Below are 24,990 nucleotides of genomic sequence, written 5' to 3' on the forward strand. Positions count from 1 at the left end.
GGGAAGAAATATAAAAATAGCCTGTCAGCAACTTTGTGGTTTTGTTTTCATGTTCTGCAATCACTGGTGGCAGACAGACCACCCCAGTTTGCATCTGACTAATCTGCACTGGAGGCTTAAAAATGAAATACAGTTTTGCCCTAGTTTCTCCTAGATCTCCCAGTTGATAGTTTGTCAGGAGGGCTTTTATTTGGCGTATTTGGTCAGATGCTAGGTTGGTTAAGAAGAAGTGGTAAAAATAAATTATTTGCTAACCACTATGAAAATTAAATGCATCCCCATCTATGAGAAAGGATCTTCTTATGTAATTCTGTCTCAGTGTGCTCAAACATTTGTCCCTCACAAAATGCTGTGGATGTAGGAGTGAGACTTAAAGGTTCCACAGCCACCTTTTCTCCCTTGGTTAAATGCACCATTGTAGCTAGAAATAAAAACATTAGAAATGGCTCACATGGGCCAGGCACCTGAGCACATCTTTAACTGTTACAATCTGATTTTTTCAGAGGTTGTTATCTAAAAGAATTCCAAAGGGACATGAAAGGGAAAAACAGTTCATAGGTGGGTCCAGTATCATCAGGGGACAGCAATCCATGGCTCTGCTACCACATTTAGTGCTAATAATAGCTACATAATGTGCCAGCCTGAGCCTTCCTGTGCCACCCCAGCTCCATCTCCTTGGAAATCTCTTTGCAGCACTTCTTGTGGAAGAAGAGAAGCCAACGTGGAGTTAATTCTGTTTGCCATGAATGGAGTAGTGCCCCTTCACTAGGTCACACAACAAACTCATAAAACAATAAAAATAAATCTGATTTTCATTCCTATTTTGTTCCAGAAAAGTTCTTTTGTGTAAATGAATGTTGTGGTTCTTTTTCCAAGAATGATGTGGCTTCATGGGGCAGGGAATGGTGTCTTCTGAGTTTACATGGAAATTGCCAAGAAAAAGACAAAAGAAAAATTGTATTTTCCTCATTTAGAAGTCACTCCAGGAGGCTGATTTCTCAAGAGCATAAACCTCTGCCACATGATTTTATTTTGTGCTTTTCACAACTGATTAGGGAAGATAATTCTGGAGAATTTTAAAGAAGAAAATGAGAAAAATACAAAGCCATAAACAGGAATAAGAATGGAATCTTGACTGTCATCTGTAAATACACTGCCTTGATAAAGGAGCCTGCCTACTGGCATTTTCTCTTTCAGACTGAAAACTAACTCAATATAGATATTTTGCTAGATTTTTCCCTTGAAAAGTTGAGCTCTGAACCTGGCTATTACCACAAAAAAACATTTAAAAATCACATTCCTGATGTCGTATTTAAAGCCCTTCCCTTTCCAAGTATCAGCTGACCAAGATATTTCAGCTTATTCCTAAATATAAGCAGATTGTTTAATTGTGCTGAAGTGGCTGTGTGAATTTCTACTCCAAAAAAGAAGGTCTCGTGCTTTCAAGTATCCTTTTTAAATGCTTCTAAAATCTTCAACCATATTGACTGAGAAGAATTTTAGAAAAGAGACTCGTGCAGTAGGAGATTCCAGTGTTGTGTTACTCACTGCTGTAGTGATGCTCACCTACTTGATCTAACAAATCAGGATCTGGGCCAAATTTTCTCAGTGTTTTATGGCCTAGAATTTCACAGTTTGCAAATGGAAATCTGTTGCTCTGAAAATTTTAGCTTGTCTTCAGGCTGTCAAAGCTCAGAGGGAACCCAAAAACTGGCTGAGAACCCAAAAACTGACTGAGAACCCAAACCCCAAAATTTTCACCTAACTGGAAAATGAGTTGAGGTTTTCTTGTCATGGTGTATAATGATACTGACATTTACAGCAGAAAATATTCCTGTCCTTGCTAGAACTGTAAATCTTTTAAAATAAGCTTCTTCAACTTAAAGATGGTGACATCTGTGAACTTCTGCCAGTTTTTATCAGCAGAATCATTGGTTCCCTGGAAATAAATCCTACAAGCCTCTTGAGAAAGCGCTTTAGAATTCAGAAATGTCCAAATTCCTAATTGTGATCAATAAAGGCTTCTTCAGCTGGCAGAATAACTTCTCTATTTATATGTGGTTTCTCTACACACCAATTTTGTTGACATCAGTGGATTCTGTATGTGAACCAGGACTAACATCCAGTGGAGTAATGGCTTGAGCAGCAAGAACAATTTTTCAGTAATTGAGCTTGAGTATGGAGTAGTGAAGAATTTGCATGGTTACAGATGTTGTAGAAGATGAAATATAAAGGCACTGTTACCTGCAGGAATGAAATCCATCTTGCCAGCCCGTTGGAAGACTCGTGAGAAGGAATTTCCTGTTGTGGCCAATTCCATCTCTCCTCCCTCCGCCCCCATTACGTCTTTGCCGTTCCTGCTCCTCCAGCTCCATCCGAATATATTTTCTCTACGGCACATTTAGTTATCAATCAACAGGAATCTCAGCTGCTGTTGTGCTTGGTGGACAAACTGTTCTTTCTTTACACTAACAAGGAATGCCTGAAATAGTCAGACACACAGCACTGATTGATGCAGCTACGGTTTATACACCTAGATTCAGACAGTCTGCAACTGCCAGAATTAATGGCTTATTATTAGAAAAATACTTCTGCTAGACTTATAATTTAAAGCCATTTAAATGTCTCAGGCATAATCACTGGAGTTCAAGTTTTAGCTCGTAAAGTGCTTGATGGTGTGAATTAGACACGTCTGCCTGTCTCAGGTGCATTTGCTCTTAATGTTTTTGCTGTTTAAATGGGGGTTTTGTATTTCTAGGAAGTGATATCTGGGGTGAGCAAGATTGATGCACAGCTTTCTGTAGATTACAGAATGTCCCCACCTTATATCACTGAGCAAAAGAGAAAACTGTTTCTCTTTCACTGAGTCACACCCAGTCCAAGCAGGGTCTGGATCTCCTGGGAATGCAGCTCCCACTTTTCAGTCCTCAAAGGATAGCAGTGTTCTGGTATTAACTTCAGAGAGGGAGGAGTAATTAAAAAGTGAAATGCAGATTTCCTCACTCCATAAGCTACAAAGGCAGGGCAGAGAAGGACACAGCAGGCAGCATCAGAGGTGGGAGCTGTGTCTCACTTATCACGCCAGGGAAAAGCATCTTGAGGGGCTGTTGTGATGAGCACAGTTCTATAGGGCTGAGTACAAAACCCCCAAACTTCAAATCAGCATATTAACAATCTGATTTAGGGGAAACTGGAAGAAAGATGAGGGGACCTAAAAAATTTAGGATAGTTTAAGTTGTTGCAGGAACAGAGAATGACCAGATGTTCTCGCTTACAGCTTGACCTGCCTGGTTATCTCAGCTCAGTGAGTGCCCACTGCTCAGGGACAGCACTGAGAGCCCATCCCTGAAGGGATCCTACATTTGCTGTGGTCTTGGCAAAAGCAACAACTGCTGCTTCTCCTGGATTTACTCTCTGACATAATCCAGAATTAAGGGCTCCAAAGAGAACACGCTGGCAATGAACGGTACCAAGCGAAGTGTGACAGGAATAAGATGCTGCACAAACAGGGGCTATGGGACAAGTAGCTCAGTTTTGCCACACATGTGCTTGTTGCCTTTGCCTGGGTCTCTTAACCTAATGGTTGGCCTTTCTGGTTTATACAGGAGAGTTTAAGTTTGTGACTGGCTTTCATCATGAAAATGAAGCATGATTTAAAAGCTCCAGCAGCACAAAACGCAGAATATTGAGCTGTGGAAAGCCTGCCCAAAGGCTGCATTAGCCTGAGTGCTCAGAAACAGTGCACGGGCTGCCCAGCTGGGTGAAAACAGAAAAACATGAGGGACTAAAAAAGGGATTGTGGCTCTAACTGGGATTCAAAGCACAAGGCTGTGTGTTGTCTAAGCAACAGTCTGCACCCAGAAAAAGCTGTCAAACAGAGCTGGGTTTGCTCAACTCACCGTGTGTGGTTTGCAATGTTCAGTACAAAGCACCAGGGTGCCCACGCAGGGACAGTCTCTTACATGGTGTTGAACTGTAAATGGCTGTAGCTTTGACACCTGTGTTAATGCAGCACTTCGAGGTGGTGTTGCTGGGGAAAATTGTAAGAGAAAATTACCAGTGCACTCAAGGAAGCTTTTTAACTGATGGAGTTCTGCTAGCTAACTAAAAGAACTTGTTTGGGAACATCTAATATTTCAAAATATTTATAAAGGCTGATGGAAATATTTATTTATTTATAAATATCTTTTTATCTCTCTTCTGTTGTAGCCTGGTCGATCAGCACGTCTGCTTGAATCATGTAAAGGTTTTTGTGAACTGATAAACTGAAAAAAGTGCTGTATGCTGAGAAGCAGATTTTTTTTCTTAAAAATTTTATGCTTTAAAACCACAAGTTCTGTTATTTTAGCAGTCCTCTTTTGAAAGAGAATGTTTTTCATGGTCCACTATCCCCCTCTCTCTGTCATCAGTAATGAGAATTAAAAGGTCTCAACACTAAGGCATTTTCCTCTCGAGCTAAACCTGTGCTATTCATCAGCTTTCAAAGAGAGAGAAAGAACTTAGAGTTGATCTGGGAGGGAATCAGAGGCATCTGGTAACTTTGAGAACATGTGGGGCTGCATCCAGGGCTATCTGTGTACCAGGATGCACAGTGACACTCCTCCAGCTTGGTTGGAAAAACAGATTATTTGGAAAAACAGATTATTTTGCTGCTCTTGCAGAGAACATCTTTTTCTTCTTTTCTCCATTGGACTCCTGGTAACTGAGCTTAAAGTGCTGCTCTGTAGGACACAACAGTGGTGGCTGTGCCAGACCATTGTCCCTTGGTTTGTCAGAGCACTCAGTCACTCTGTCAGCGTGGGGTGTTCTGTTTATCCCTGTTCTCTCCCTACAAGAGCTGCTTCTGAAAAGGTTCTTTTAACTGGAGCAGTGGCAGGGAAAGCACAGTTAGTATTGATTCCTCAGCTCATCCAAGGCAAAATCTTGTTTCGTGTTTTCTAGATAATTCGAGGCATCCTTTATAACCACAACTTTCAGACACCCCTCAGAAAGGAAAGAATTCTGGAGCCTTTTTTTTAAAGTGAATTCAGATATAAGTCCTTTCCATTTAGCCAGTCTTGCTGAATCTCAGTGCATGTGCTGTATTTAAATGAAGCATAACTTTCTTCTCTATTTATTTACATTTCATTTATTTCAGAAATAAATTCCTACTATAGTCAATGACAATATGCAAGTGTATTTTTTTTTAAAATCTGGCTCTGAGTAGTTAATATACTTTTATACAAATTAGGGCTAAATTAATGATATGTTTGCACGAGGAACACTAGGGCTGTTTGCACTCTCACAGCACTAGGAAGTTCATGCAAGGACATATTTCTTATTTTTATTTAACATCCCAAATTTTGTTGACTCAGAGTCTTAAGGTTAATAGGCATATTTATAAATATAACCACATCAATCCATATTGTGGCTCTCAGTAAGTGCTAGAGAGGAGTTATTTGCACAGGAAGTTAAGACAAATTAACTAAAGATATGATTTGAAAGTATATTAGTTAAAGTGCATTAAAGCTTGGTGTGAATGTTCTCATTCAGAAATAAAGTGACTGTAGTTCACTTTACCTTAATGCACTTTAAATTCACACCTTTCAGCTAATTTAGCTTAACTTCCTGTGTGGACAAGCCTTAAGATTGTTCCCATTAAATGGCTGGGCTGAGCTTTATTTTCTACTTCTTAAATCCAAACACGTAAAATAGTCTTATGTTCTAAAGAGCCTGTTTTAAAAAGAGAATTTGTTACGAGTTTTCCAGGCATGTCATTTGTTTGAGTGGAGTATTAGCTGGTAAATTTTAGGTTATAGTATGTTTTTTAACTTTTATTTTCAATTTCAGGTATGAGATTAGTGAGAGATAGAGTGTATTTATCAAACAAAAATCATGAAGCACTATAGAAAGCACATAAAACTATGACAAGTAAGTCTATTTTCACTTGGGAGTCTATTGGAGCAGAGCTTGAACAATTGTTTGAAGGATTTCTGAACTTTAGTGCTCTGCAGAGAAGGTGCTGCACACACACAGATCGATGCACCAGCACAGACACAGTGATTGATGCTCCAAGGATGTGAGACTTGGAGTGGGGACACCCACACACAGAGCTCTGCCCAGGAAGCCTTGGCACTAACATGGCAAAGCACAGACATTTGCTGTTTAAAACAACCCATTTCCTCTCAGTGTTCAGCAGTAATTTTGGTGTAGGCATTCCATCTTCAAGATGGATGTTTCATCATTATTTATTACACTGTAACCCTTTGTGTATTTTGGGGTACTTAAAGTGTATGAACTACTCACCCTACTCCTCAGCATAGATTTTTTCATTAGTTTAGGTTTAGGTTTGTATCCTTTTATTGTCATGTCTGTTTTCAGATAATTGTTCTTCTCATTTCCATTAAAAGCAGTGTATTTCAAGCAACTGAGTTCTGCTCCCAAAAACATTTGGTTTGCAAATTGTTTAATGTTGACATGTCAGGCACTTCTTAATATTACATATTTATAATATCAGGGATGTAGGCACGACTGACATAACTCTCACTAACTGAAGTTTAATCTCTGTGATGTGAATTTATCCAGTTTACTCACAGTGACATTATTTCCCCTTCCCAGCACCAGTGCTTCTGCATTCCCTGTAGGTTGCTGTCTCAAGGACAAGGATGTGAATTAGTGGTTGGATCTGCAGGGACTGTTGGTCCCAATCCAGGAGCCCACCTGAGCTTCCACTTAATATTTAAGTACTTAAGTGGTCTCCTTGTTTTCAGTGGAACTACTGAGACTTCTGAGGCGTTAAAGAAAATCATGTGCCTATAATGCTTTCCAGGGTTAGGAGCAGAATGCTGAACACATTTTAGGGTTTAGCACTATGCATTTTACTCTGCTGATGACATGAACTTTAACCAGGGAGTGTGTGTTACAGTTGCCAGCTGTTATCCACGGTGCTCCAAGGCTTGATCCGAGCTGGCAGGTGGCTCCAAGGAGACTATGTGGCAGCTGAGTAGGTGTGTAATAAAAATTGTAATTCTGCTCTTCAGATAATGCTAAAAAGGCTCCAGTTTTCTTTATCATACTCTTTTCACCATTTGTCTCACTGTTCAGATTTTTAGGAAGTGGTAAAACAACCTTTAGAGCAATCTTTAGTAACTTTTTCTCACTTCAAACATAACTTCGGTTCCCTCTTTGCATTTTTGATGGAAGTCACAAATCGTTTGAGGAAATGAAACTCCCAAGTAACCAGTAATTCCTGATGGCCTTTTCCATAAAAATCAAACCCTATGTGAAATAGAAGAATAATATATGAAATTGTGGGTTTTTAAATGGGTAAACAATAAACAATAGTAGATATGGTAGTGAGATACATTGCCAAAGACCAGCTTTTTCACATATTTAATAAGTAAGATAAAATACATTAATTGGTGCCTGAAAATGTATTTGTATTTCATATGTACTAGAAGGTTTACAGTGTACAAAGGAACTGAAAAGCCTCTGGCATCATTAATGGCTCACATATTTGCAAGACTGGTTTGCCACTGGGAATTAGGATAATAATAATGTTTTCTGTGAGTTTGACAGTAATATGGTGCCATCTCTTGAATCATAAACACAGAACATCATGGAGCTAATATGCCTTAATAAACAGGCAAGAAGCATTATACAGACATTATTTGTGCTGCAGGATCACCCACAGACCCTATTTTATTAGGTTTTCCCCACAAGAAGGGGAGCTTGCTGTGCAGACAGATGATGGATGAGGGTGGAAGGGGTCAGAGAAACAGGAAGCGACTTGGTCACAGTCATATAACAAGAATAGAAACGAAGTCTCCTCGCTCCCAACCCCAGTGTGGTATCCAGTGTGGTATCCAGCATTCCACACTGCTGCTCCCTCTCTGTGCTCACTTATTTCTTAAGCTCAACCACTGCTTGAAATCTGAGCCCACCTCCCCTGGATGTGACAATAAGCACCACCAAAGTTTTCAGTAGGTAAGTTGAATGGGCAGGTTTAGCATATTTTTTAGCAAGTGTAATATCAGGTTTCTAATTTAGTCTGCAGAGACCATCATTCCTGTTGCATTTTAACACCGAAATAGCACATCAGGCAAAATGAATGTGGCAGAAATAGTGAGTTTATCATCTCTGTGTTTCCTCTGTACATGTGAGAGGTTCAAAGTTGCATTTCTAGTTGCTCCACAGACAAAAGTGTAGTGTGTGGGAAGGCCTGTAAACTAGTGGTGTCTGCAGCCAAATTTTTAGATTTAGGGATGGTTGTCAAAGGAAACCTTTTTTTTCAAACTGTTTCAGCTTCAAGAGAAATAATTAACTTGCACCAGCTTTTAAGCTAAAGTCATAAATGCTGCAGACTCTTTTCCCTGGTACACCCTGTTCATCTTAAAATCAGTTATTTTGTTAAAAAAAAAAAAAAAGAAAAAAGAAAGTAAATCCTGTTGTTCTGAATCAAACACATAATTTTATGGCAAGCTGATTCCCTTCTGTAGTGAGAGGTGGAGCAGTGAGATTGCTTCCTTTATGGTGCAGTGTGAGCGTAGCAAAGGATTCAGGGAGAGAGATGAAGTATCCCACAGCTACAAGAAACCTTCTCCATGTTCTATACATGTACATTATCTCACAATTCCAGTAGGGGAATGTTTAGCTGTTATACTTGAGTCATGTTTTAACATTATAGTCATTACAATGACTCGGGAATTTCTTGGGGAACAATTCTTCCCACTGGCATTTACTGCGAAGAAACACTGGATGTCACACCTCCAGATTTTCCTTTCTGGATAAAAACTTTACCTGCCAAGATTTTGACCTGTTCATTTATCCAGGCTCTCTGGTAGCACGGGAGGCCACCTGGAGCATCAGTGACTGAGTCCACACACAGTTGTAGTGAGATGGTTCTTACAAGAAGCCTTTGAGTACCTGCCCTGCTCAGTTGTTGTCTGCTGACGCTTCCCAGAAGTTTTGGACACACCTGCCCTACCTCACACGTGCTTTCAATTCTGGGTGCACCCCCTCAGTAAGTCAAGTCTTTCAGGAAGCATCTGAGCTGCTCCACAAGCTCTGTATATTTTTTCCCCTGTTTTGTTCCTCGTGTGCCCAACAATGATCCCCCCTAGAGCAGGTCTGACGTGACATTTCCAAGGTGCTGAGTTGGGACTGCACAGGTGTTGCCCAGCACACGTGTAAGTATTTCAGTCTGGCTTTCCTACAGCAACCCCAAAAGCTGTGGCTTATGTTTGGCTGAAGCAGCTGCAATCAGAAAAAGCACCGAGTTGTTATTGTATGGACGGATTGGAGACGAGGGAGAGAAGGAACACCTCAAGTCAAGGGGTTCAGATTTGCACAGGGCAGCCCTGAGGACACACTCAGGCTGCAGCAACACCAAACACAGCCCTGATCCACACACGGGGGATCTGAACGCTTAGGAGAGAATTGCAACTCGTGCTTCACTTGCAGTGTTATTTAGGAATTACTTTTCCTCTGAAATACAGAAGAAAATTTATTCTTGAATTTCCATAGAAGAAGAAAGACAACCTTTATAAGTATGGGGGATTATTTTAATCACTGATGGAAATAAATTGCATTTATTCACTTCTATTCACAGTTTATTTGGACCACATGTCCTATCAACATACTAAATTCTCTGTTTACTAAAAGAATATGGCCAATATATTCAGATGTGGCTGGCTTTTACTTGTTTCAAACTCCATTGTCTGCTCTTCTGAAAATTTATTTGCTTTAGAAATTACACTTGCATGCAAGTTGTTGTCAGATAATAATTACAGCTAAAATACACCAAAGTCATGGCTCTCATGTTTGCATTCTGTATTCCTTCACTATCCACTAAAGCAAATTAATTACACTGTGTTTCTTTTGCAAGTCAGCAGGAGGTAAATTGGTATGGTAGAAATGAAAGGGAAGAGTTTAAAAGAAAATTGTCAATCAATTTGTTAAGTTTTAATTTCTCTTTGCTGCATCGTTTCGCAATATCAGAGCCTGAAAATTAAATGCCTGTCATTGCTCTGGGCATTGTCCTGGTGCTGCTGGCACAGGAACTGTTAGTGGTGAGAGAAAATGCCAGATGGCTTTTAGAATGGCAGCTAAAGGGCATCATGAGGACTGAAAAATGTGTTTCATTTTAATGGGCTTCATCATTCATTATATTCAAGGGATACTGAATAACATGGACTTGATCTACTTTTTTTTTTTGAGGCTTCTGGTACCTTGGTCTTTGCACATGGAGGGGGTGGGGAATTCCATCTTAATTTTTTAATGAAAATAAAGTTGTCTCCTTCCATTATATTCAATGTTCTTTAGGCTTGAGTTTATATATATTAAAAAGTGCAATGTTGTAGAGTGTGTGTATTGCTCCTACTCTTTACACCTTGGTTTAGATTAAAGAACTGAAGGATGAGGCAGAAGCACAATAAGTACATACAAAGAGGAGACACACCTGGGTTGAAATATTAGAAAAGCTTTTTTGTTTCCACTTTATTTTCTTTATTTTGTTTTATATTTATATTTAGGGGCAAGTCTGGGAAGTTCACAAAACTCATGTATGTTAATTCTCCCATATGTAATAATTCTGGTTCCTTCATTGAAGGGGTTAAAGATCTGACTCTGATCTGAACCTTCAATACAAGTGCAGATTGAAAGATGTAAATCTGATCTCACAAGTCTAGACATAACTGTCAACTGCTTTTAGCCATTGGTCTGTATTGATTTTTATGTTCTTAGTTTTATTTAATGAACAGGTTATTTTTCCCTTCCTCTGTAATTCTGACCTGATTCAGTAGAATCTCAATCTGCAACTCCCCTTTAACGTTCAAAAAAAATCTCTTCCAAAACAGGTTCAGAAAGCAGTTTCCTGTGCGTTTTTATGAGGATGTTATGAAAATTAGGGTTGCATTTTTGACCCCATTTAATCTCCAAGCATCTGGCTTGCACTGTTCTGTTTGGTGATGTTTCTTTCCCCCAATATGACTTTGATAAATACTTCTGGTAGGCTGCTTCCCCTCTGCAATTCAAAGCATTAGAGTTATTTACTACACTCCTGCAAACTTTCCTATTGTTTCCACTGTCCTTTGTATCAAATAAGTTGAAGAACTGCACCAGCTTTGCAGGAGATTGATTATGTGGCTGTTGATGGCTGCTTCTTTGGTAGTTTTGAATTTCAGTGCAGAGTAAGAAGAACTGTGCAAGTACTATAAAATTATATCTTTCTTGCTTTTATTTTCCCTTTGCACATGATGCTTTTATTAAGATGATATACTATTTTTATTTGCCATGAAATCTTAGTTCTACAAAACTAATTTAGTTCAGATGGAAATACTTGACATATGAATTTTTAAGAACTTTGATGTCCTACAGGACAAAATTCTTTTCATGCACTTTTAGTCGACGAGCTGTATTTTTACCATCAGTAATATTTACCTTTTTTTTTCTTTTTGTGGCATAGTAATACCCCACTGTGAGCAGATTTCCATTGTAGTAGGCACTAAACCAACACTGATTAAGAGAATTCTTGCCCTGAAGAATTTACTGTTTGAAAATGAACATAGAGAGGAGAGGAAAGGAAGAGTCTTTTATTCTCCTTTTACAGAGGAAAAACTTGAATGACTTAAAGACATTTCACTGCCATTGAAATCAATTAATTGATTCAAGGTCCACAATCTCTCTCTGTATAATTAACAAGAGGGAAGACACCCAAGTTAGATCCACATGTCCAAATAAAAATACTGGGAAAAATTAACATCATATAAACTACCCCCAAATACATAGTGAATCATATGGTAAATCAGGATATTGGTGGAAAACACTCTTCCAGGATGAATCTTGACAGCAAGAAACCCAATTACATCCATGGAAATCTGTAGTTCAGTGCTCTGAGGATCAGAGAAATTAAGAGGTGTCTCAGGGATCTGGTCAGAGAGGCCTTGGAGTTCTGTGTTTGTGCTGGAAAGCTGCTGGTAGAGACTCCAATGTTCACTGCCCCCCAGTCATCATGGTGTGGTGGTTTTGGTTGTTCTGCAGCAGAGTTAGAAATACATAGTTTGTAATGCTTTTATTTAACAGGGGAAACACCCTTTGGAAGCACAGAAGTTGTCTGACACGTGCAATGTTTTCCTGCAACAGAACCTCTCTCTGACCTGTGAGAGATCAGACAACCTGATAAAACTAAAATTGTGATGTTTTTCTAGGGACTTGTATAAAAAGCCCTTTAGATTGAATAATTTTAGAGGAAGACTAAGAGAAGGCTCCCTTAAACTATGCACTCAAAATGAGAGGAATGTGTCTGGTTATGCCACCCAAAAAAACCAAATACAAGGCTTGAAAACCAAAAATTATATATATAAGCTTCATTGCCTGCTCTGCCACTCAATAGCAGCCAAACTGATGTAAACCAGCTCATTCTGTATAAAACACTAAATTTCAAATGGCATCATTTCCCTGAGCAAAAGCTCTATTTTTAAGGAAACTAAATGTTTCATAATTTGTGAGAAGCTTAACTTTTGTCCTTTTCTTGACACATATTATGGCATAAAATAATCAGATAATTAGAAGATCTATGTAAAATCTCAGAAGTTCATTTTGCCTCAGATCAGTTCACTGGAGCCATATCTCCACAGTTAACTTACAGATTGCTCTGTTTCAAAGTTCGGGGAGGAACTGCCTTTCCATTATCTCACTGGATAACAGAAAATCCCCAATAATTAATGCCAGATCCTCAGCTCTGATAGTTTCATGGAAACCATTAGGTCGATGCCAGTTTACATCATTTGAAGATCTGACCCAGCAGGTATAAAAATGAAAATGGCAAGGCAAAAAAAATATGAGCAATTTGATATCAATAAAAATGTGCACGAGGTCAGGGAGGACAGAGCCTTTTCAAGTTTTCCTTTGACTTTTTTATCCTAAAGAAGATCTTTTTTTTTTTTTCCAGTCATTGAGCAAGGTAATGTACAGCAAATGATAAATTACAAAAGAAAATGATCTGTTGCAATAAAACCTGGGCAGAGGCCCAAGTATTTGTTCCTAAAATATTTATTTTTCCCCAGCTGTATTTATGCGTGAATACGGTGATGTTTGTAAAACAAGTATTGAAAAAATGTAACATTTTGAGTTATGCACGTTCCCCCCCAAAAAAAGCTTTTCCTTTTTGAAAATTCAAACTTTGACCTTTCTGAAATTTCCCTATCACAACTGACAAGTTCCGACTGGTTTTGCTGGAAAATGTCTGCAGAAAAAGAAATTTCAATTCAGAAATTTGAATCAAATTTCTGACAGAAAAAGTTATTCAGTTGCCCAGGAAAGAAACTGTAATAGATCAGAGAACAAGTTGGTCTCTCACCTTGAGCAGCAAATACATTGATTAGTTTGTATTGAAATTATTGTCGCTAGAACTTGTGCCCAGAAAAGATATATTAATAATTATTTCCAAAACAAAGTTGACTCAGAGACAATATAGAATTTGATGTTAACAAGGAGGTGTTTTCGTTGTATTTCGCTGCAGCACTGGTATAAAACATCCATAAAATAAAAAATAAATTAAAAATACTTTTAAAGAAAAATTACAGTTTAAGTAACGAGCTTAGTGGGAAAAAAAAAGAAATCTCAGACTTGAGATCTGAAGGTAGAAAATGAAAAACTTGAATTTTCCTGAGCCGGGGCGGGAGAACTTTGTCGGAAGGCGTCGGGTGTGCAGCGCCACATGTGATTAATTAGCTGCACCCCGGTGGCGAGATAAAAGAACAACAAGCAGCTTGGCTGAGAGAGCGCGGAGAGCTGCGGGAATAGGGAAGTGCCGGGTCAGGGAAAGGGGCTGCTCTACCCGGCAGATGAAAGGCCGGGCTGGGTCCACCTGCTGCGGGGACAGAGCAGCAGCCCCCGGGCACGCAGCGCTGCCGAGACACCCCAGGGCAGGCTGGGCAGGGGCTGTTTGCTTTGCTCTGACCCGGGCGGGAGCACCAAATCCAGCCCTGAGAGGGGGAACGCGGTGACGCTGAGGATGCTCTAAAAGTGTGCCTGGCTCCTATCCCGGGGGGAAACTGAGGCAGGAATGTTGGCAGGGGTGTTGTTTCTGTCGGTTCTCCTGAGCCTGGGTCTGAGTCCCCCCCCCCTGCAGCTCTGCTTTGCCTTTGGAGTCAGGAGCAGTTCTTCAGCTCTCACTGAGAGGGAATGACAGAGATAACACTGGCTGCTGGAAAGAGCTGCACAGGCAATCTGGGAACAGAGGGGAAAATAGATTCTCTTCCATAGTGGATCCTATAGAGGATTCTAGACACCATTCCTTGTCTAGAATGGTGAGAGTGTATGGTGGGGCCTAACCTCGTTATAAAGGAATGGAATATATGGAATCAAAGTGAAATTCTATATGGGACAAGAAATGGGGTGGTCTTTATAGCAGGGTGGTCTTAAACTGAGGTTTAATGTATGTACAATATACAAACATTTTTGACAGACCATTAACACCTATAATCTTGTAAATATTTGCAATTTTCTAGATCATAAATATAGCTGCATAAGCAGTTCTTTCAGGACATCATTTATACTCCATTAAAGGTTAATTTACAAGTTAGTACCTTATAGAAAGAAGATATGTGTACTTTTATGTTAACTTTCTGTAAAGGGAGACTGGTGTCTCCAACAGCAATTTGTAATTCTCCTGTGACGCTCCCAGTGGCACTATTCAAAGCACTATTTGAATTCTTTTCATCAGCTCATGTTCACAGCAAACTTAATCTTCTGTTTTGAAGACGGAGGGAGAAAGAAAAAGGAAAAAAAAAAAAAAGAAAAAGAGCAAGATCTTAGGTCTTCTGTCTGTGTTCCCAAGCATCCAACTGTTTGTTTGAACAGTCTCCCCTGACACACATTCTCATTTGTCACAGTGCTGATGAGACCTGCTGCTGCATCTGAGCCCAACTGAACCGGCCTGGCTGGGCTGGGGCTGGGAAGGGGGGCAGGGAGGGAAGAGGTAAATAGTAGGGGATTGACTCTGTGGGCTATGACTTTATTCACTGTAATGGCATTTGTGCTTTCTAAAGATCAAAGGCCAGGGGGAAAAAAAGGTGGGGGCAGGGGGGGAGAGAAAGAAAATTGTTCACTGTAGACCCAGTCAGGAGCTTTCAGAAGTGCCTGTGAGAAATTAGGTGCCTCTCTGCACATTTGATCATCTAACTTTGAAATCCTGATGAGAGAGCTTAGAGAAGGATCTGAAGAGAAGGGAGAATAACCACTCCTAAGTTAGGACTATTGGGGAAGAATGAACAAGGAAGGTGCCAAATCTAACGGAATTTTGATTTATTTTCTTTCTCTAAATGCCAACTTTCCTTGTTAAGCCTGGTAGTTAAACAAATGAGGGGCTTTAAAGTTGCAGTTAGCTGCAGATTTACAGGAAAAAAAAAGAAATCTGATGTAAATGCATATACATTGTCAGCTACTGGGATAAAAGAAAGCTTTCTCAAATGGTAGGCTATGAGTTCCTACAATGGTCTCTATGGGTTTATTCACCTTCCATAGGATTTCCCACGAAGAGAGATGAAAGCTTTATGCTTGTTACTCACCATGTAGTATATGTTTACCTTTGTTACTCATATCTTCATACTGTAAAGATTTCAGCAGCATTCCTTTCCTGCTTCAAACTACTGTGCACTCTGCAGAATGTTCCAAGCTTCTGTATTTCATATATTGAGTTTCTTTCAGCTGGTTTCATGCACAAAACAGAGGGTGGTCATTATGATGTGTTCACACCGCACTAAATAGGAGCTAATTAGGCTTTCTTACTGTACTGTTTTCACTGGAAATCTCTTTATAAAAATTGAAGCTTTTCTCAAAATGCAATGACATCAACACTTGAATAATTTTCTCAGACTTAGGAATGAATTTCTGACTAAGGGATGCAAGAACTGGAAACTTTGGCCATTTTACATTGGATTTGTGATCTTCCAGTCCATATTTACATTTCTTATCTGCAAAAGGCAGATCAAGGACCAATCAAAAACTCACAGGCTGCAGCCTGGTGTGAAGAGGAGAGAATGAGCTTCTCTCTTACCAGGTCAGTGATCTGATTGCAACAGTGTGGAGTCAGTCCAACCTGTCAGAACTGCTCCTTTTGGTTTGAACAACTGCTTATCAACTAAGAGAAGAATTTTCTGAGGTACTGCTTGTAACCTCAAACTAGTTTTTCTCAATATTTATAAAAACACATCCTTATAAATCCAGTGTTGAATGAAGGCCTGAACGAACTGGCACATATTTTTGTATGAAATTCAGTGGAAAGTCTGCTATAGATGTAGCTGGAGTTGTGCCAAGCTCCAGGACATCTCCAGGACACCAGGGACAGCACTGGGACTCCCAGTGTCATCCTCATGCCTGGAAATCACAGCGTTTTGCAGGACCAAAGAGGCATCTTTGATTATTTTGGCAGGCTCATGGATCTTGATGCCAAGGACCAGCTGTGTGGCACGATGTGGCTGTTTAATGCCACGTGCTGGGTGGCACAAGAATCCCAACAAGAGGTTGGAGAGGAGCATATCCAGGTGGCAGACCTGCACAGCTCAGTCCCACGTCAGTCAGAGCTCAGAGGTGGTTTGCTCTGTTAATTGGAGCACTGGGTTTGCACGTGCATATCAAAAATATGGGTTTAATTCATCTTGTAGTAGTTACCATAATTAGCCTTATTATAGTTGGTGGTGTAAGTGGGTGGGCAAAACAAGAGTAATCATAAAGGAAAGTCTAAAATGATTCATTCACCAGGGAAGTCATCAAAGAACAGTTTCTTCCTCCAGCCATTACTGAAGGGGCTGTGGGGAAGGAACGTCAGGTTTAATGGCTGTGGAAGTGCTTTATTACAATTTAGCTTTAGGAATCAGTGAGCCTCAGTGTGTGCAAGGCCCCTCACTATTTCAGTGGTGCTGGGCCTGCTTGTAGGTCTGTGACTTGCCATTGCACACTTGAGGCCGTTTAAAGATGTATTAAAGAAGCAGCTTTAATAAAATCCTGAAAATGTAGATTAAAGCTGGATTCATTCTATTAATTTTATTTTCTAGAATGGAAGCTATTTCAGCTACATTGGAAACTTAAAGGAGTGTCTTTTAACTAGTAAATTCAGTGCTTAAAAATCTAGCAGACTTGCTTGGAATTGCATTACTTTTTTTTAAAATTTATGTAAAAATACGTTCAGTTGCCTCGTCTTTGAAGTAGTACTGTGTCACACACTTACTCAGGGAGCTTTACAGGAGGTTGCTTGAGGACACCATTTATGTGTAACATCTTTCTGATGAGATAACTGTATATTTTATCATCAATGTGGCTCTTACATTCATCAAACAAGTATCTTTTCCCTTTTAATTTAAAGAGTGATGAATAGAGACAAGAGAGCAGTTTTTCTTTGCTTCTGTGAGGGAATGGGAATGTACCAGTGCTTATGAAATTACCATGTTATGGTTTGTTTATGACATAATTAAGACATGGATCAGGAAGGGTTTATTCCTGCAGTAGCAAAGTTAATGAGATATTAACCAGCACTTTACAGCTTGATCAAAGCTATCATTCCACTATTTTGCAAGTCCTCCAAATTCCCACTTTTATAGTAGAGTGTTAGTGTGAGAGAAGACATTTTAATGTTTTCCTGTAAATTTTAAAAATGCTTTGTTATAATTCCAACTACAAGAAAGCAATTTCACCATTGCAATGAATTTCTGGATATAATGAGTTGCCATTAAATTGTTTTGCAGTAACCAGCTTGTTGCAAATCCACAGTACAACATCTTCCTGGGTAACAGCCAGCTCTGCTGAATAATAGTTTGCATGAGTTTGAAGGCACTGACAACTCTTGCTGAATGCACCACGCTTCTGATCTTTCAATATAAAGCATAAATAAATAAATAGAACTGCTATGAGAGCAGTTTATCCCCAATCCCTCTCTGAAGCACTGTATTTCCCGGGATTGTTGTTGCGTAGATGACCAGCAAAGCAGTGAGAAGATCAAGATCTCCATTTTTGAAGAGTGAAATAATCTCACAGTTATCTAAATATTTGCTCCAGGAAATCTGCTGCAATTTTTTTTAAAAAGAGATCTCTCTGACCTTATAACCAGACAGCACAGAGGGGCACAACTGGAGCATCTTCAGACTGTAAGAAACAGTTGCTGAACTGCAACAGAAAACTGCAAGTTGAGCAGTTGCACAGATTTCTTATTATAAATTACCTTTTTATTACTTAAAAACTACTACTCTCTTCAATAAGCTCATATCATTTCTATTCCCCTGCGTACAAAAGACTGAGATTGTGGAGGCTTTCTAGAAAGATGAAATGCTTGAGATATATAGATATATAGATATATGTAGAGATATATAGATATATATAGATATACTCAAGCAGAGATCCTTAAGTTGTTTGTTTATACTTTCAAGATCCAATGAATTAGGGTGTTGCTTTCATTGTTACATAGGGTCAGTGTAGTTGTGCTTCACTTAGATTTTGGAAAAGGAAATTCCTATTTCCTCTGGCACAGAATACACCTGATACAGGAGGTGTCTTATTTTTTCAGCTGTTTACAAAGTGCTGTTGTAGTGGAAGAACTGTGATCACAAGTTGCTCTTGGAAGCCCCCTGTATGTTCTCCTTTCCCAGAGCCTGTCACAATTCCATTCTAAAGAGAAGTCTTAACACATCCTGGACTGTTTCTTTTAAAGTTCTCACACTGAATGATCCAGACACACATCTACTGGGACTTTCAAAATAATTTAGCAAATAGCAGCTCTTTTCTTCTACTTATTAAAATTGTATCAGTGTAAACAGATAAGAATTATTTCTCTAAGAGTACAACTACTTTTAAGACAAGGGCTTATTCCACCACTGAAATTAACCTTCCATCTATTTTGGTTTCAGTATAATCTATCCTTTCTCTCCCCCTTGGTACTGAATTAATTTTCAGCATGTCTTCCTGCCTTAAACATTATCTTGGAGGAATGTTGTGGAGGCAATGCTAATTTCCTTTGGGATTTCTAGGCCTTTGCAATTTTTAAATAAAATACATTTCAGGACTTTCAAAAAGTCGATCTCCAAACTAGCAATAGGTGGGTGCTGCACATCTGGATTCCCTGACAGCTGCTGCTGCTGCTGGGATGAAATCAGTGGAAGTTAAAGAAGCTCCTTCTTGGGTGTTCAGAGTCCACACGAGGTGCCAACAAAGAACAAAGACAGATGAGTTGTGGGTAATAGGAACATGTTGCAGAATGTTCAACCTGTGGTTAAGAAAAGGCTTCCACTTCTTCTGTGCTGCCCATCAACGAATTAAACAGCCAAAACCTTCTCTTGGAGCAATGACTGGCTCAGAGCCTGTTGCAGATAACATGGTTGGTAACCTTCAATGGTAATTTCTGCTCCTCCACTGATTGTCTTCATTTCTCATTTGTTGAGGGTTTTTGAAGATATTTCTGCTTCATTCATTCTGAATAGAGTATTATTTTCAGAACAGGACAGATAATTCGAATTTCATCTTTTGACCTTTTTTAATCATGACCTGTCAGTCGTAAAGAAAGGCAATTTGGGTTTGGGGTTTTTTTTTCCTTATCCATTTGCTTCTGGATTAAGAAAAGTGTAAAATCCTGTGTTATTTGAAATAGGTGACATTGTGTAACAATATTCTGCTTGTCTTCTCAGAGACAGACATGAAAATGAGTTTATATTGAACTAATATAAAGTACCCTTTACATAGAGAAAATGGAATAAAATTCCACTGTAATTACTTTCAGACTTTTCTTACTTTTGTATTTCACTCATAAGCCTAATTTTCTTACCCATCTGTGTATGCTAATCAGTTGTATTAATTATTCCACATTGAAAGACACTACTTGATAATTAGTTGGTTGTATAATTTGAAGCAAATGCTGTCGTGAATTTTACCTCTCTTTTTATTTGGAAATCATCAGCAAGCAGTTTTCTCAAAAGTGCTATTTACAGAAAATTATTTACCTGGTAGTTATACTTGAGAAAATGAAATTGCTCTCTAATTATGCCTAAAAAACTCATTATGTGTATCTCATTTTCTTTTTTAATATATTCTAACTCTGTTGGTTGCCTTTTTGTAGATAGACACGTATGGATGTATTAATTTTCAGTACAGTAATTCCTTAATTTTCTGCATTGCTTTTCAAGGAAAGGAAAAGTTCATGAGTTATCTCTGAGAAGACCTCTAGTTTTATATAATTCTTTGCTTGGAAATACAGTTGAGATGCTGCTTTGTCCAGACACACAAAGGAAATCAAAAGGAACTTACACTGCTTGGGAGCAAGCCCTGGAAAAAACACACCTTGCAGGCCCACAGCTTTTCCTGCAAGTTCCAAACTTATCACTACAATCCTGTTGGATTTTCCTGTACACTTGTGATCACTCATTTATTTCCCACTTTTAAAAGTATTTCTGGCATGTGAGTGACATTTAATTCTTCCCCTGTCATCTCCTGTGAGCACCATGTGCACGGCTGGAAATCCTGCCTGAACTCAGAACCACTTTGCTGCTGCATTTTGACAACTCACTGACAACACTGAGCAGCAGCAGCTCGGTCCTGCCAAGGTTTGTTAGGGCTGCTGTTTGTGCTGGGATTTGCTGTTTGTGGTTGTTGAATTTAGGGTTGAAGAAGCTGAGGAAAGTGAATATTTCTGGTGTGCAGCGAGGTTCTGTATTTGTAACCTATGGAGAGATTCTCCCTATCCAAACCTAAGAGCTGAGGAAGCTGAGAAACCATCAGCTCTTTAGGAGATATCCAAAAGGCAGTAATTTAGAGGGGTGGTTATTATTTGCTAACAAAATAAAAGCCTCCATTATGGAAGGAAGATCACAGAAAATTAGAGAAGATTCATTTCCCTTTAAAGCCTGAAATCTTTATTTTTCATAAGGGCTGTATAAATGATTCTGTCTGAAAGTACCAGTTGTATTATTCTCCTTATTATTCTCAAAAGCCTATTGAACATGATGATGCATATTAGAATAACACTCATGGATAAGTTCGTGGAAAAACTCTGTCCAAAATTTCTGGGTTTAATGGTGTATAACTATGATTGCATTATTTCTTTAAACTCATATTAGAGCTATTTGGAATTCTCTGAATCAGGTTTTTTCTATTACTTATATTTACAAGCTAAATTCTGGTACAAATAGAAGGAAGTCCAGGCAATCTTTGTGGTGGTGGACTGGTACTATTAAGCTTATATCTTGTGCTTCTTCCAGAGTTAGAAAACAGAACTGTGCTTCACTTGCCTTTTTGTGTGTCCCCCAATTTTGTATTCTCCCAGCACAGTTTGTGTGCTGATATATCAGCGCATTCCATTTTTAGATTGCCTGTTTTCAGGAGGCTGGTACTTAGTCTTGGATTTCTCAGCCTTCTAAAAAATCATTCTTTAAAGATTGGATCTGTTTGAACATGCTTTTCTGAGTGTCTGCATGTCCTTCAGAAAATAAGAAGAACTGTAGTATAGCAATATGATATCAGTCTCACAGTTGTATTTAAACTGTGAGACTGTGATATAATAATGAGTTCAGTAATCAAACTTTTCTATGATATTAAAATACCAATACTTTGACTTTTGCTGAAGTACAGATTTATTTCTTAGTGCTGATTTTTAAAGTAGCCTCATTTAAACAGCCTCATTTAAAGAAAAATGATGAATTATTAGTTGATCACTAGCTTTCTCCTGTTCTAACTTTATGTAATCTAATCTGTGGGTTTTCCTAATACAAGTATCAATGTAGCATGTCAGTCATGGGAAAATTCAGTGCCATGACAGCTTCTTGAATGGGGGAGTAAAAATCAGGGGAGGGGAGTAAAAATCAAAAGATTGGACAGAATTCCAGCATTTCTGTTAAGCCATATAATGAGGTTTAAATACTGGAACAATATAAATGTCCAATTCTAGCTCTGCCACAGCTACACTTAGTAACCATTGGACAAACCTCTCTTGCTACTTTCCTTTTCCTGTTCCACCTGTTTGCAATCCATGGATCTTTCAAGTGTTGTACTTACAGCAGTAATTCCAATACAAAACACCCATCTCTGTGCTGAAGACAGTGTGAAAATGTATCTCAGTTTTCTGATAGAACACTGTAAAAGGGATTGCTCTGTCATTGAACTCCTTTGTTAAATTTTTTTTCATGGTTGCTCCTTATCTATGATTTAATGCTGAAGTTGTTTGTGCCAGCTTGACTTTTCCCCCCCTGTCTGTAGCTCAATATTTCTCTCAAGAACAGTCACCTTATTTGTATTGAACAGCAGGCAACAGAGCCATCTGCACCAGCAATTCTAAGAAAGAGCCCTGTGATTCATGTTTAACACTGAGTCTTCCCAAGTGCAGCTGGAATCACCAAATCGACCTTCTGTTATTCAGCAAATTTATGTAAAAGATGAAGCAAGGCAACAAATTCATCCTGCATACCGACAGTTGCTAATGCTCAAGTTCTTTCTAATTAGGGCCCCTAATTAAAACCAAACTACATAGTTTTATCAGAAAGTACAGGCAAGAGAAAAGATCAGGTGCTTCCAAAGTATTGCAGCACAAGATTTTCTGGTAAGAGAATTGTGTATGATAAATTATCATCCATGTCATTGCAAATCCATGGCTTTATTGCTGGCTGAGTAGCAACACTGGATGTTGTCTGGAATCTGTTGCAGTAGTGTCTGTTTGGGAAAGGGGACAGAGGCCCAGATGCAGGAATTCTCCCAGAATTGTGCCTTCAAGAGGCAAATTATATTCTCAGTTGCAACCATTCAAAAGACCTGCATTGAGTGAAACACTGCAGAATATGACCTAAAGCATATTATTTAAAAAAAGTCACAAAACAGGGATTCAAACTGGTGTGATAAAACTGCACATTTTTGGGTTTGTGCCCTGGGGGGAAGGGGTGATTTTACAATCAAGAAGAGCACCTGAATTAAAACCTCGGGAGTCATTTGGTTTTTTCTGTACAAACACTCAGGTGTCATACTGACCGGTGTTATTTGAAGGATAATTCTCTTGTCAGCACTTAATATCTGTAAAACTTCACTTGGGCTCAGTGTTGCCTCTGGGAGAGAGTCACTGCATCAGCACATGAGAGAATTCTGTGCAGGTTTGGGGGCACTCATGAACGAGTTATCTCTGACACACACACACACACACACAGATCGTGCCCCTTTTTAAAAGAAAATACGCAGAGAAAAGCTACTCAGTGAGAGGTTTCACATTGTGTGAATTCAGTTAATTTTTCCTTATAGCACCTCATAATTTTTCGGAACAGGGATCATTAATCATTCCAAAGTGTGTAGAAGTTCTTGTGATAGCTGTAAGACCACCAAACACTGACCCCGAAGGAAATTAATTCCTAAAGGTGAAAAGCAAGTGTTTTCTTAATTAAGCCACCTAAGCTGCCTGGGTTTGCAAATATTTTTTAAGGCTATTCAGATGAAGTCAGATTAGCACTTCTAGCTGCAGAGGGTGTTGTTTCATTGGACCATGAGTCCTTGTTTCCAAATCAATATTCCATCTTTTAACACAGTAGCAAATTATATTCCCCATCTGTCTCCCGTGACAGCTCTAATGAATGTAATATCTGGCTGATGATGTACAACACTTTTGAAGTTCTTCATTTATAAGAATATAAGTAGTAGTTATTTATAATATTCTGTTGGAGTGAACCAGCTCAGAGCGTGACTTGGAGCAGGGCAGGAGTTGTCCTGTCCACAGTGGATCCCAGCACTTGCCAGAGTCCTGTTGTGTGCTGGAAGTGCCAAGATTAACCAGCATTGTTCTTTCTGATGTGAGGATTAGGAGACTGTGTAAAGACATCCCAGTGGGCCTATGAACAGGAGGGAAGTTCATAGACCTCAGGATTTGGCCTTTACCACAATCCCTCCTGAAGAGGGACTGGGTTCCTTTCAGTCCTGAAAGGAGTAATAGGTGGCTTGAAGGCTGCATGCCGTGGATTTTGCTAAGTCAGAACCTGAATATGGGAAATAAAACCAAGAATCTCATGGTCTGAATCAGATTCTCTTTGACTTTTTGGAAACCAGAGTAAGGCCTGCTGCAAGCTACCTTGAAAAGTAGGAGTTTATTTCAGCTTCTTTTCTCATCTTTGGAGTTGGTTGATGCATTAGTGAGGATGGGAAGAAGACAGAGGAATGGGAAGAGAAGCTGTGAACCACATCCATCCAAACAGGGTGTGCTGCAGGGAGCAATGATCCCTTCCTGGTCTGATCTCCTTTATGGTGGTGGGGAGGGCTCGGAACACAGGGAGGCTGAGTACTGGGGTTTATTGCTTACTGACATGACTAATTGAAAGGGAACAGATTCATCAGTTTTAGAGCTTAAGGAAAGTGATGAGAAGATATTTTCATGAGCTGCTGTTCTCGCTGCTTCGTATTGTAAAAGCCTCCACTGCAATAAAAAAGTAATGATTTTTGGCAAAGTATGTTACAGATCTTTTCTGCTCTACACAGGAAAGATTTGGTTGCATCTCCTGCATTTTAATTTCACTTTTATTGAAATGTTGCACTTGAGGAAAGAACAATCCCGTATTTTGGGTTTTGCCACTGATTTTGCTGTGCCCCTTGAAAAGTACACACAGTGATATGTCCTTGTCTCTGTAAAATACAAAAAGCTTTTAACAAAATTTGTTGTGTCCCTGTACATTGCCTCTGCTGTAAACCTTGGATCTTCGTGATTTGAAAGCTCTCATAAATGCTCTGTAACAAATGAAGGTTTAAATGTGCTCTTGAACTCCATGTGAAACAGAATGGCATTGGAAAATCTGGAATTACTTCACAGCAATTGCTTCTATTCTGTTTAGGTTTTTGTATCGCTCCTGTGAGACGCTGGTTTGGAATTCCTCAGAGTTATTTTCATTTTAACTCAAATGTAAATGAACAGCCACATCAGACCAAACGATTGCAGTATGAATTCCAGCCTGTGGAAAACTCTGACAGCCAGAATCCTGATGCTCCTCTGTAACAGAGATGGCCTACGGGGCTACT

The 24,990-nt window shown here is 39.2% G+C and overlaps 1 protein-coding gene across 3 annotated transcripts in view; it reads left to right on the forward strand.

The window, feature by feature from the left end:
* Positions 1–24,990, forward strand: part of ANKFN1 (ankyrin repeat and fibronectin type III domain containing 1) — a 125,395-nt gene that overhangs the window by 30,377 nt on the left and 70,028 nt on the right. The gene's annotated exons all lie outside the window — the stretch shown is intronic.

Source organism: Chiroxiphia lanceolata, chromosome 19 (genome assembly GCF_009829145.1).
Source record: "Chiroxiphia lanceolata isolate bChiLan1 chromosome 19, bChiLan1.pri, whole genome shotgun sequence".
Taxonomy (NCBI): domain Eukaryota; kingdom Metazoa; phylum Chordata; class Aves; order Passeriformes; family Pipridae; genus Chiroxiphia; species Chiroxiphia lanceolata.